Source organism: Triticum urartu, chromosome 7 (genome assembly GCF_003073215.2).
Source record: "Triticum urartu cultivar G1812 chromosome 7, Tu2.1, whole genome shotgun sequence".
NCBI classification, from domain to species: domain Eukaryota; kingdom Viridiplantae; phylum Streptophyta; class Magnoliopsida; order Poales; family Poaceae; genus Triticum; species Triticum urartu.
This window is the reverse complement of record NC_053028.1, coordinates 181023467-181033761: the sequence shown is the minus strand read 5'-3', so window position 1 is coordinate 181033761 and position 10295 is coordinate 181023467.

The window sequence follows — 10295 nt, the reverse complement described above, 5'->3', positions numbered from 1 at the left end:
GGCCATCATGGCCGAACCCGCGAAGATTCCAGAAAAGAGCACGCATACTACTCCTCTAGGGGGTCCACACTGGACCCCACTGCAATGGACGCGCTAAGTGCCCGACGAAGCTGAGCCGTGCGAGAACGAGTACGGCCTCGAACCTCAGCCAAGGCAACAGCTGGCCGATCCGCCCTCCCCACGGGATGTGTGCCGGGGGTCACAGCTGCCTCAGCCGCGGCAGCCTCGCGAGCCCTAGCGGCTGCAAGGTGGCCATCAAGGATCTCTTTAGCTTTGATGGCCGTGATCTATTCGAGGGCTGGGACCTTCTCACCATGAAATACAATCGCAGAATCCTTGTCGAGAAGGGCTAGATGACCTAAGGGAACAGCAGCAAGTGCTGAGAAGGAGTCCATCGGTTCCTCCTCAGGCGGGATCCCCCCAGTGGATGTATCATCCATAAGCAAGCAATCAACAGCCGAAAAGTACAAGGGGGGGTGTTGGGACGGACCTGAGTCCAAGTTGCGGGCCGCAGCCCGGCGAGCAGCCTTCTGACTGCATTGGGGGACGCACCAGTTGTGTGCGCGGCCAAGTCGATCCGCGCACTCCTCCGAGTGACCTTCGCCGGAGAAGACGCCGAACGCGGTCGGCCCTTGCCCTTCGGAGGACGAGGGGGCGCCATGGGGCGGACCTGCCCAGTTCCGGTCACCGGGGAGGTCGCTCCGGACCCAGCCCGCGGTGAAGATCGTGGCGATGACGCCCGGGCGATGGCGGGTAAGGCCATGCGCGGGGAGGAGGGGGGGCAGACCTCCAAGCTGACGTCGCTTGCACCACTGAGCGTCTCCGACTCCAAAGCAGCCATGGGAGTGCCAAGGAGTAGGGAGAGGGCCGCGCAGGGGCGAAGCGGCGAATCAGCGTCGAGCATATCATTGAGAGCATGAGCATCCGCATCCTCCATCGGATCTTGGGCAGGAGCATCATGGGTCAGAGAAAGCTATTTGGTTGCTGTCTTGTTCACTGGCAGGGGTGGCGCATGTGGTGTAGGGGAGTCTTCATCCTCTCCGCTGGAGCTTGGGGAATGGCTGCGCCTGCGCAGTGACCGACCACCACTGTGGGAGCGTGGGCCGCCGCCCAACTCGCCATCGGACCCGGGCGCCGCATCATCCGTCGCTGGTTGGGAGGAGCCCGTAGCTTCCCCTTCCACCGAGATCTTGAGGTCATATTAGCATCTCCAAAGAACATAAGGAGCGTTGTCTGCAGCTTAGTTGGGTGGGAGTCTTGATCTTGACACGAACAGCCGGTCCGTGGCGAGAGAGGGGCCGTCCACCTGCACTATCTTGCCAAGGAGTCTAGACATGTTCCGAATGACGCGCTCCTTCTTGGCAGCCAGCGGTAGTCCACGGATTTGAATCCACACCGTCGAGAGACAGGCCACCGCCATAGGGTCCACCAATGGCACCGAGATGCTGACAATGAGCTTGTTGGGAGCTAAAGTGAGCTGATCACTGTGCGTGCCGTAGCGTAGGCTGATAGGATCCGAAAACACCGCGGTAAACTCGTGATCAGAGATCGGAGCAACCTCCCAGTCCCAATCAGGGCGGAAGAGGTGATGGAGCTCCTCGGTGATGATAGCCGGGGAAGCCGACCGGCCTTCCAAGACCGATATGAGAGCGGTCAGGGATGGCACAGCCGCGACCGCGGGCCGATCCATCTGGAAGAATCCAAAATCATCCAGGGCATGGCCGTAGAGCATCAGCTCCCCCTCCTCCGGCTGAAGCGGGCAAAGAATCGCGGGGTGGTCCGTGCCCTTGCACTTGAAACAGGCTGGAGGATCCTTGCAGTCGACCTGGCAGTGGCCTTCCGTGCCACAGTTGAAGCAGGAAACGGCGCAGGAGGGGGCCTTTGCCGGTGCGGCCGGGTGGGCCGGCGTCGGGTGGGTGCCGGAAGAAGCCTGGCCAGCTCCACCACCGAACCGCTGGCCAGCCTTCTTCTTCTTCGCGAAAGCGCCTTGGGGATTGGGAGCGCCGGGACCCGGGGGAGGGAACTGTGGTTGACGCTGAGGAGGGTTGTACCGACGTGGCGGGGATTGCTCCGCGCGACCAGAGTGAGCCGGGGACCGCGACCGGCGGGGAGGGGAGCGACGAGGAGGGGAACGGCGGTCCCGCTCACGCCCACGGCTCCGCCAGTGGTCCGGCGAGCGGTCACGCGGCCGGTCCTCCCGCCTGGAGGGATCCGAAGTCAGGGCAGAGCCTCGGGACACGAGCTCGGAGCAGAGCTCGGATTCCCTTCGCGAGGCCTTCGGGGAGGGGCACCAGGAATCAGCCGGGCGACGGTCCGCAAGCTCGTCAGCATGGCGTTTCGGGCAAGGAGCCCCATCCCCCACATCACGCGGCATGGGGGACCGAGCTGAGAGCACGGACGGCGCGGGGATGGAGGAGGGGACAGGGGGCGATGCGGGATGGGATGGTGCGGGGAGGGGGGAGGAATGCAGGGCAGGGGAGCACCCTTGCCCTAGAGACAAGGATGTCTCGGGCCCTGGTGCAGGATCGACCAGGCCTCTAGCAGGAGACGAGGCGAGGCCCAGGTCCACCCCACGGCCCAGAGAAGGAAAGCCCCCCGACACCAGAGGCCCAAGGCGCTACAGGCGGCCCAGCCCATCATGCGACAGGTCGCTGTGGGAGGGAAGGGTTTCCCCTCGTACGGCCAGGGGGTGGCGGTGCGACGCCAGCACCGCCTGTGGGGCGTCGGCGGCCGGGCTGGCCGGAGCTGGAGAGGGGAGAAAGGTGCAGAATTTGGGCAAGCCACGCGAGGTCGAGGCCATCACCGAAGCAGAGGGGGCCAACAGAGGGAGAGGGGGGCACGAGCTCGACGACGAGGGGGCATCCCGAGGCCAAGAGACCGCCGCACGACCGAGGTCTGCCCTCCCGACCACCCCCCAAGCACGGGCTCGGGCTCCGCGGCCACGCCGACCGGCCGGAGGGCCGGACCACGGCGGTGACGGGGAAGGTGGGGAATGGGAGGGGCGAGGTGGCACCTGCGCAGGGAGGGGAGCGCTCGAACGGGGGAGGGGGGAAGCTCACTGGAGACGAGCTTAGCCAGGCGATCACCAAAACGGCGGCCACGTGGAGGGAGACCTGCCGCAGCCGCAGCCGCATCGGCCAGGTCCTCCGCCACCGCCCAATTAGCCCAACGCTCACGGTCGAGGAGGTCGATGCGGGGGGCGGCAGCAAGCACCAGAGGCGGGGGGGAGGGGGTCCCCATGGGGGCACCGCGGGGACGTCGGGGCGAGGGGGCCGCACCCATCGGAGGGCCGGCCGGAGCGCCGGCGAGGGGGAGATCCAGCTGATGCGCGTCCGTCGCCAGCGAGTCGCCCCAAAATTCTGAGATCAGGTCCTCAGAATGCCCCAGAAAAGCTTAGCATACCTTCGCTGCCCGTCGGCGCCGCCGTTGGTCCTCCTCGTCTCCGGTGATCTTAGTGCTGTGAGGCTGCGGTGGATCCCGACCTTTGCCGGCGGGAGGGCTCCGTTTTAGATGTTTTTTAAGTTTTGTTAAGATTTATGTCCTGCTTGTTGAATATATGGTTTGTGCATGTATATTGTATAGTCCGGCCTACCTCCTAGTCATTGTATAGTTGAGGTTGCGGCCCACCTTGTACTCCATATATACGTGCGCTATGCACCAATCAACACATTGAGTTGCATTGCCAAAATATTCGTTTCCAACATGGTATCAGAGCTACGATCCTAACCCTAACTCCTGCCGCCGCCGCGATCCCATCGCCGCCGCCGCCGCCACCAGGTCTCCTCGCCGCCGCGTCGCCGCCCCCCTGTGTGCCGCCGCCGCCTCGCGCTTCCGCCCGGAACCTGCAGCGCCGCCACCCGCGCCGCGCCGCCACCCCTCCTGCCGTGCCGCTTCACCACACGCCGCCGCCCTCCCCTCTCGACCATGGCCTCCCCCGGTTCCACCGATACCACCCGTAGCCGCCGCACCAACCCCTTCGACGGCCCCGATCCCGTCGTCATCCGTGATCTCAATATCCTCGCTCGGGTTCCCGTCGTCCTCGATCAACTCACCTCCACCTACTATGCCTGGAAGACGTACTTCTCCCTTGTGTTCCGTGAGTACAATCTCCGGGATCACATCGATGGCTCCGTGGACTCCCGCTTCATGGAGGACGATGAGGAGTGGACGTCCATCGACGCCACTCTTATCCGCTGGTTCTACACCACCATCTCGAAGGACCTCTTCCACACGCTGGTCTCCGCCGATGATGACGCTCACGCCGTTTGGACTAAGCTCAATGGCCTCTTCACTGACAACGCACTCCAACGCAAGGTTTTCTTGCACGGTGAGTTTTTTGGGTGCCAGCAGCTTGACTCGTCGGTCGACGATTATTGCATGCGCCTCAAGAAGCTTGTGGACGAGCTCCGTGACGTCGGCGAGTAGGTCTCCGACGAGCTCCTCCTCAGCACTCTCATCACCGGCCTGAATGAAGACTTCGGGAACGCCGCCTCCAACATCCCTCTCATCACCAACCCGACCTTCCCCAAGATCGTCGCGTACCTGAAGCTGGAGGAGAAGAGGATGCGGATGTCGCGCGCCCGGGCCACCCATACGGCTCTCACCGCTGGAACCCGCGGCGGTGCGCCGCCCACCGCTCCGGCTCCCCCGCCACGGCCCGCCCAGGGGCCCCTCCACGTGCAGCCGCCACCCGGGTTCCCATATCCTGCGCCGCCGCAGGCCCCTCCGCCGCCCCCGCTAAGAAGCGGCAGCGCCGAGGCGGGCGTCACGGCCGAGGTGGCCACAAGCAGCAGCAGCAGCAGCCGCCAGCTGCCCATGACGGGGCGCCGCGTCAGCCACAGCACCCGCTCCCGCCGGCGCCCTGGCAGGCCGGCCAGAACCCCCGGACGGGGGTTGTTCACGCATACTCCATGCCCATACCGCGCGCCCCCGTCCCCGGTGTTTTTGGCGCCTGCCCGGCCCCTCACCAGGCTCTGTACGCGGCCCCTCAGGAGTATCCGTCGGTGCCGCTCAACGGCCCCTCGGCGGCCTATGGGCTGCCTCCGGTCAGTGGGCTCGTGGCGCCGCCGCCACAGCCTCTGCCGTCGGCCCCGGCCCTCCCGCCGGCACCATGGGACCCCGCGCTGCTAGCGGCCCTCCACACCGCCCCCACGCCATAGCAGTACACCAGCTGTGGCGACTGGTACATGGACACCTGAGCCACGGCTCACATGGACGCCAACCCCGATAACCTTCTTACCACTCACCCTGTTCACACTGCTGCTCGCATTACCGTGGGCGACGGTTCTTCCATGCCCATCACTCATGTCGGCCATGCTGCTTTTCCTTCTAACTCCGTTCCATTACATCTTTTTAACGTACTCATTTCACCTGACATCATTAAAAATCTTGTTTCTGTTCGTTCTCTTACATGTGAAAATCCTGTCACCGTTGAATTTGACATGTTTGGCTTTTCTGTTAAGGATGCCCGTACCCGGATGGTGCTCCACCGATGTGACAGCCCTGACGATCTCTACCCGGTCCACTCCTCCACATCCTCCGTCGCTGCACCCATGGCGCTTTCCGCTGGAGTGGACCTTTGGCATGCTCGTCTCGGTCATCCCAACCCTGCCACCCTTCGTCATATTCTTCGTAGTTTTTCATTCACGTGTAATAAGATCGACGATCACACTTGTCATGCTTGTCATCTCGGCAAACATACTCGTTTACCCTTTAGCACTTCCTCGCATGTTGCTTCATACCCATTTGAGTTAATTCATAGTGATGTTTGGACCTCTCCTGTTGCAAGTAACACGGGCTATCTCTATTATCTTGTTTGAAAGCACAAGTGCTCCCTGGGTGGTTTTGGTAATTAATGTCAACATATCTCTTGTTGGACTAACACTTTTACCTAGTATGTTTCAGATAAGTTCAACAATGGAGTGGCATGGACTAGAGGATGTGGAACCCCTTCAAGATGCTAAGGACAAAGGATTGGCACAAGCTTCAAGATCAAGACTCTACATTTTCTATTTTAGTGATCCAAGATCACATTGAGTCTATAGGAAAAGCCAATACTATCAAGAGGGGATGAGGTGTTGCATAATGGCTTGCTTGCTCAAAGTGCTTAGTGATATGCTCCAAAACCCTCAACTACCTTCCCACATCCACATATGACCTAAACCAAAAGACAAACTCGGCCCCACCAATTCTATCTATCCGGCGCCACCGAGTTTCAGATGTCATAGCCACTGCCACAAACCCTAGCAAATCGGTTTCACCGATAGGGATCTCGGTCTCACCGAGATGGGATTGTAATCTCTCTGTGTATGTCCATTACCAAAATCGGTCTCACCGAGTTTGAGCAATTGGTACTACCGAGATTACAATGCAAACCCTATGGTTAGCTTATTACCAAAATCGGTCCCACCGAGTGTGTGTAATCGGTCCCACCGAGTTTGCCTGACCAACTCTCTGGTTAGCTTATTACCAAAATCGGTCCCACCGAGTTTGTGTAATCAGTCACACCGAGATTATGTTATGACCTAACCCTAACCATATCGGTCCTACCGAGTTGCATCTCAGTCCCACCGAAAATCCTAACGGTCACTAGGTTTGCTGAATCGGTCCGACCGAGTTTAACCATTCGGTCCCACCGAGTTTGGCAAATTGTGTGTAACGGTTAGATTTTGTGTGGAGGCTATATATACCCCTCCACCCACTCTTCATTCGTGGAGAGAGCCATCAGAACATACCTACACTTCCAATACACATTTTCTGAGAGAGAACCACCTACACTTGTGTTGAGGTCAAGATATTCCATTCCAACCATATGAATCTTGATCTCTAGACTTCCCCAAGTTGCTTTCCACTCAAATCTTCTTTCCACCAAATCCAAATCCTGTGAGAGAGAGTTGAGTGTTGGGGAGACTATCATTTGGAGCACAAGAGCAAGGAGTTCATCATCAACACACCATTTGTTACTTCTTGGAGAGTGGTGTCTCCTAGATTGGCTAGGTGTCACTTGGGAGCCTCCGACAAGATTGTGGAGTTGAACCAAGGAGTTTTTAAGGGCAAGGAGATCGCCAACTTCGTGAAGATCTACCGCTAGTGAGGCAAGTCCTTCGTGGGCGACGGCCGTGATGGAATAGACAAGGTTGCTTCTTCGTGGACCCTTCGTGGGTGGAGCCCTCCGTGGACTCGCGCAACCGGTACCCTCCGTGGGTTGAAGTCTCCATCAACGTGGATGTACGATAGCACCACCTATCGGAACCACGACAAAAACATCCGTGTCTCCAATTGCGTTTGAATACTCCAAACCCTTCCCTTTACATTCTTGCAAGTTGCATGATTTACTTTCCGCTGCTCATATACTCATTGCATGCTTGCTTGATATGTATTGTGTTTGTTAAACTTGTGCTTAAACTCCACTTAAACTTAAGAATATTAAAAACTGCAACTTTTGGCACTTAGTGTCTAATCACCCCCCTGTAGACACCTCTTCTCGATCCTTTCAATTGGTATCAGAGCTTTGGTCTCCGTTGCCTTGGTTTAAACACCATTGGAGGAAGATGGATGTGTCTACTTTGGGAGTCTTAGAATAGAGTGCCTATTCTTGATGGAGAATATTTTAATGAGTGGAAAAATGAAATGCTTGAGATTTTCAATGAATATCACTTGAACAAGTATATTGCCAGCCCTTGTGCACCACATGTTGATCCCATGCATCCTACCCTTGATGAATCAATTGACATGATTCGCAATCTTAGAACTGTTAATCTTATCACTAGAGGCTTGCGTAGAAACTTGATTGGGTGTTTGCCGACTCTTAAGTGTGCCTACACCATATGGAAATTTCTTGAGGAACTCTTTCCTAATTACTCCTTGAAAGATCTAGATGAAATCCTCCATAAGTCTATTGCTTTGAGTAAGATGAGTTCCAATGATCCCAAATTTGGTGACTGCTTATTTGAGATTACTAATCTTACAAGTGCCAAAGGAGATGTTGGAATCATTAGCAATATCATTTCCAGAGCTATTAGAATTCATAAAGATAACTATAGAAATGATCATTTATCTAATGAATTGCCCTCTCTAGGAATTGATCAATCACAAGATGATGTTGAACATGAATACTCGGATGAGGATGATGATGATAGTGACTATGATCTCGATGATGCGATGAGACACTTTGGTCTTATGGCAAATCTTCGCGGCTACATGGCTGGAGGAAAGGAATGGGTCCTTGATAGTGGATGTACTGATCATATGACCGGAGATAAAGACATGTTCCGTGAGCTTGCTGAAAATGACGGCCCTCGAAAGTATGTCACTTTTGGTGATAATTCAAAGGGTAAGGTGATTGGCCTTGGTAAGGTGGCCATCTCACATGATAGCTCCATACAAAATGTCATGCTCGTTGAATCTCTTGGCTACAACTTACTTTCAGTATCTAGACTTGCTGATTTCGGTTTCAATGTCCTATTTACTGAAGTAGATTGCCAAGTGTTTCGTAGAGGTAATCATAAAATGGTCTTTACCGGTATACGTAGAGAAGATCTTTACATTGTTGATTTCACTAAAAAGGCTCAACCTAAAACTTGCTTAATTGCTAAATCTTCTAAAGGCTGGTTGTGGCATAGAAGGCTAGGCCATGTGGGCATGCGAAACCTTGACAAACTCATTAAAGGAAATCATATCCTTGGTGTTAATGATGTCATATTTGACAAGGATAGACTTTGTAGTGCTTGTCAAGCAGGGAAACAAGTTGGAGGAAGTCATCGTGCTAAGAACATCATGACCACAAGAAGACCACTCGAGCTACTTCACATGGATCTCTTTGGTCCAAATGCCTACAAGAGTCTCGGTGGTAACTCATTTGGTCTAGTCATAATTGATGATTTTTCAAGATTTACGTGGGTGTTCTTTCTTGATGACAAATCGCAGGTCCAAAAGATCTTCAAAAACTTCGCTAGGAAGGCCCAAAATCAGTTTGACGTGAAGATCAAGAAGGTTCGGAGCGACAACGGAACAGAGTTCAAGAACACAAATGTGGACACCTTTCTTGACGAATAAGGGATTTCACACGAGTTCTTGGCTACGTACACACCTCAACAAAATGGAGTTGTTGAGAGGACGAACCGGACTCTTATCGAGATGGCAAGAACGATGCTTGATGAGTACAAAACACCAAAGCACTTTTGGGCGGAAGCGGTTGAGACAACTTGTCATGCAACAAATCGCTTGTATCTTCACAAGCTACTCGGAAAGACGGCATACGAGCTCCTCATCGGTAACAAACCCCAAGTTGGATACTTTCGAGTATTCGGCTCAAAGTGCTACATTCTTGATAAGCATCGTCGTTCTAAATTTGCTCCTAAATCTCATGAAGGTTTCCTACTTGGTTATGGTTCAAACTCTCACACTTACCATTTCTACAACAATTTCATCCGAAAGGTTGAAGAGACGGTAGACGTGAAGTTTGATGAATCTAACAGCTCGCAAGTAGAGCAATTGCAAATTGATGTAGGAGACAAAGACCCTTCGGAAGCAATTCAAGACTTGTCCATTGGAAAGATTCGTCCAACAGAAGTGAAGGAGAGTACCTCGCCCGTCCAAGTGGAAGCTTCTACCTCACGACAAGGTGAACCAAGAGTTTATACGGAAGCATCCACAAGTGGGACACGCCAAGATGAAGAAAACGAGGAAGCGCACCAAGATGAACATCAACAACCTCCTTCTCCACCACGACAAGAGAACGACAACGTCAACAATGAAGAAGGCCAAGAAGAAGAACAAGATGAAGAGGATGTTCCACCCCGACCCAAGCAAAAGCTTTCACGAGTTCGAGCAAGAATTGCTAAGGATCACCCCGTCGAGCAAATCTACAATGATATCCAAACCGGGAGAATCACTCGCTCTAAAACTCGTTTAGCTAACTTTTGTGAACATTACTCATTCATCTCTAGCATTGAACCTATGAAGGTTGAAGAAGCATTGGAGGATCCGGACTGGATAAACACTATGCATGAAGAGCTACACAACCTTGAGAGAAATCAAGTGTGAACATTGGTCGAGAAGCCCGACAACAACCACAACATCATTGGTACCAAATGGGTGTTTCGCAACAAGCAAGATGAAGATGGACAAGTGGTTCGCAACAAAGCACGTCTCGTCGCCCAAGGCTACACACAAGTTGAAGGTATGAACTATGGTGAGACATATGCTCCCGTTGCTAGACTTGAGTCCTTTCGCATCTTACTTGCTTATGCTAATCACCATGATATCACCTTATACCAAATGGACATTAAAAGTGC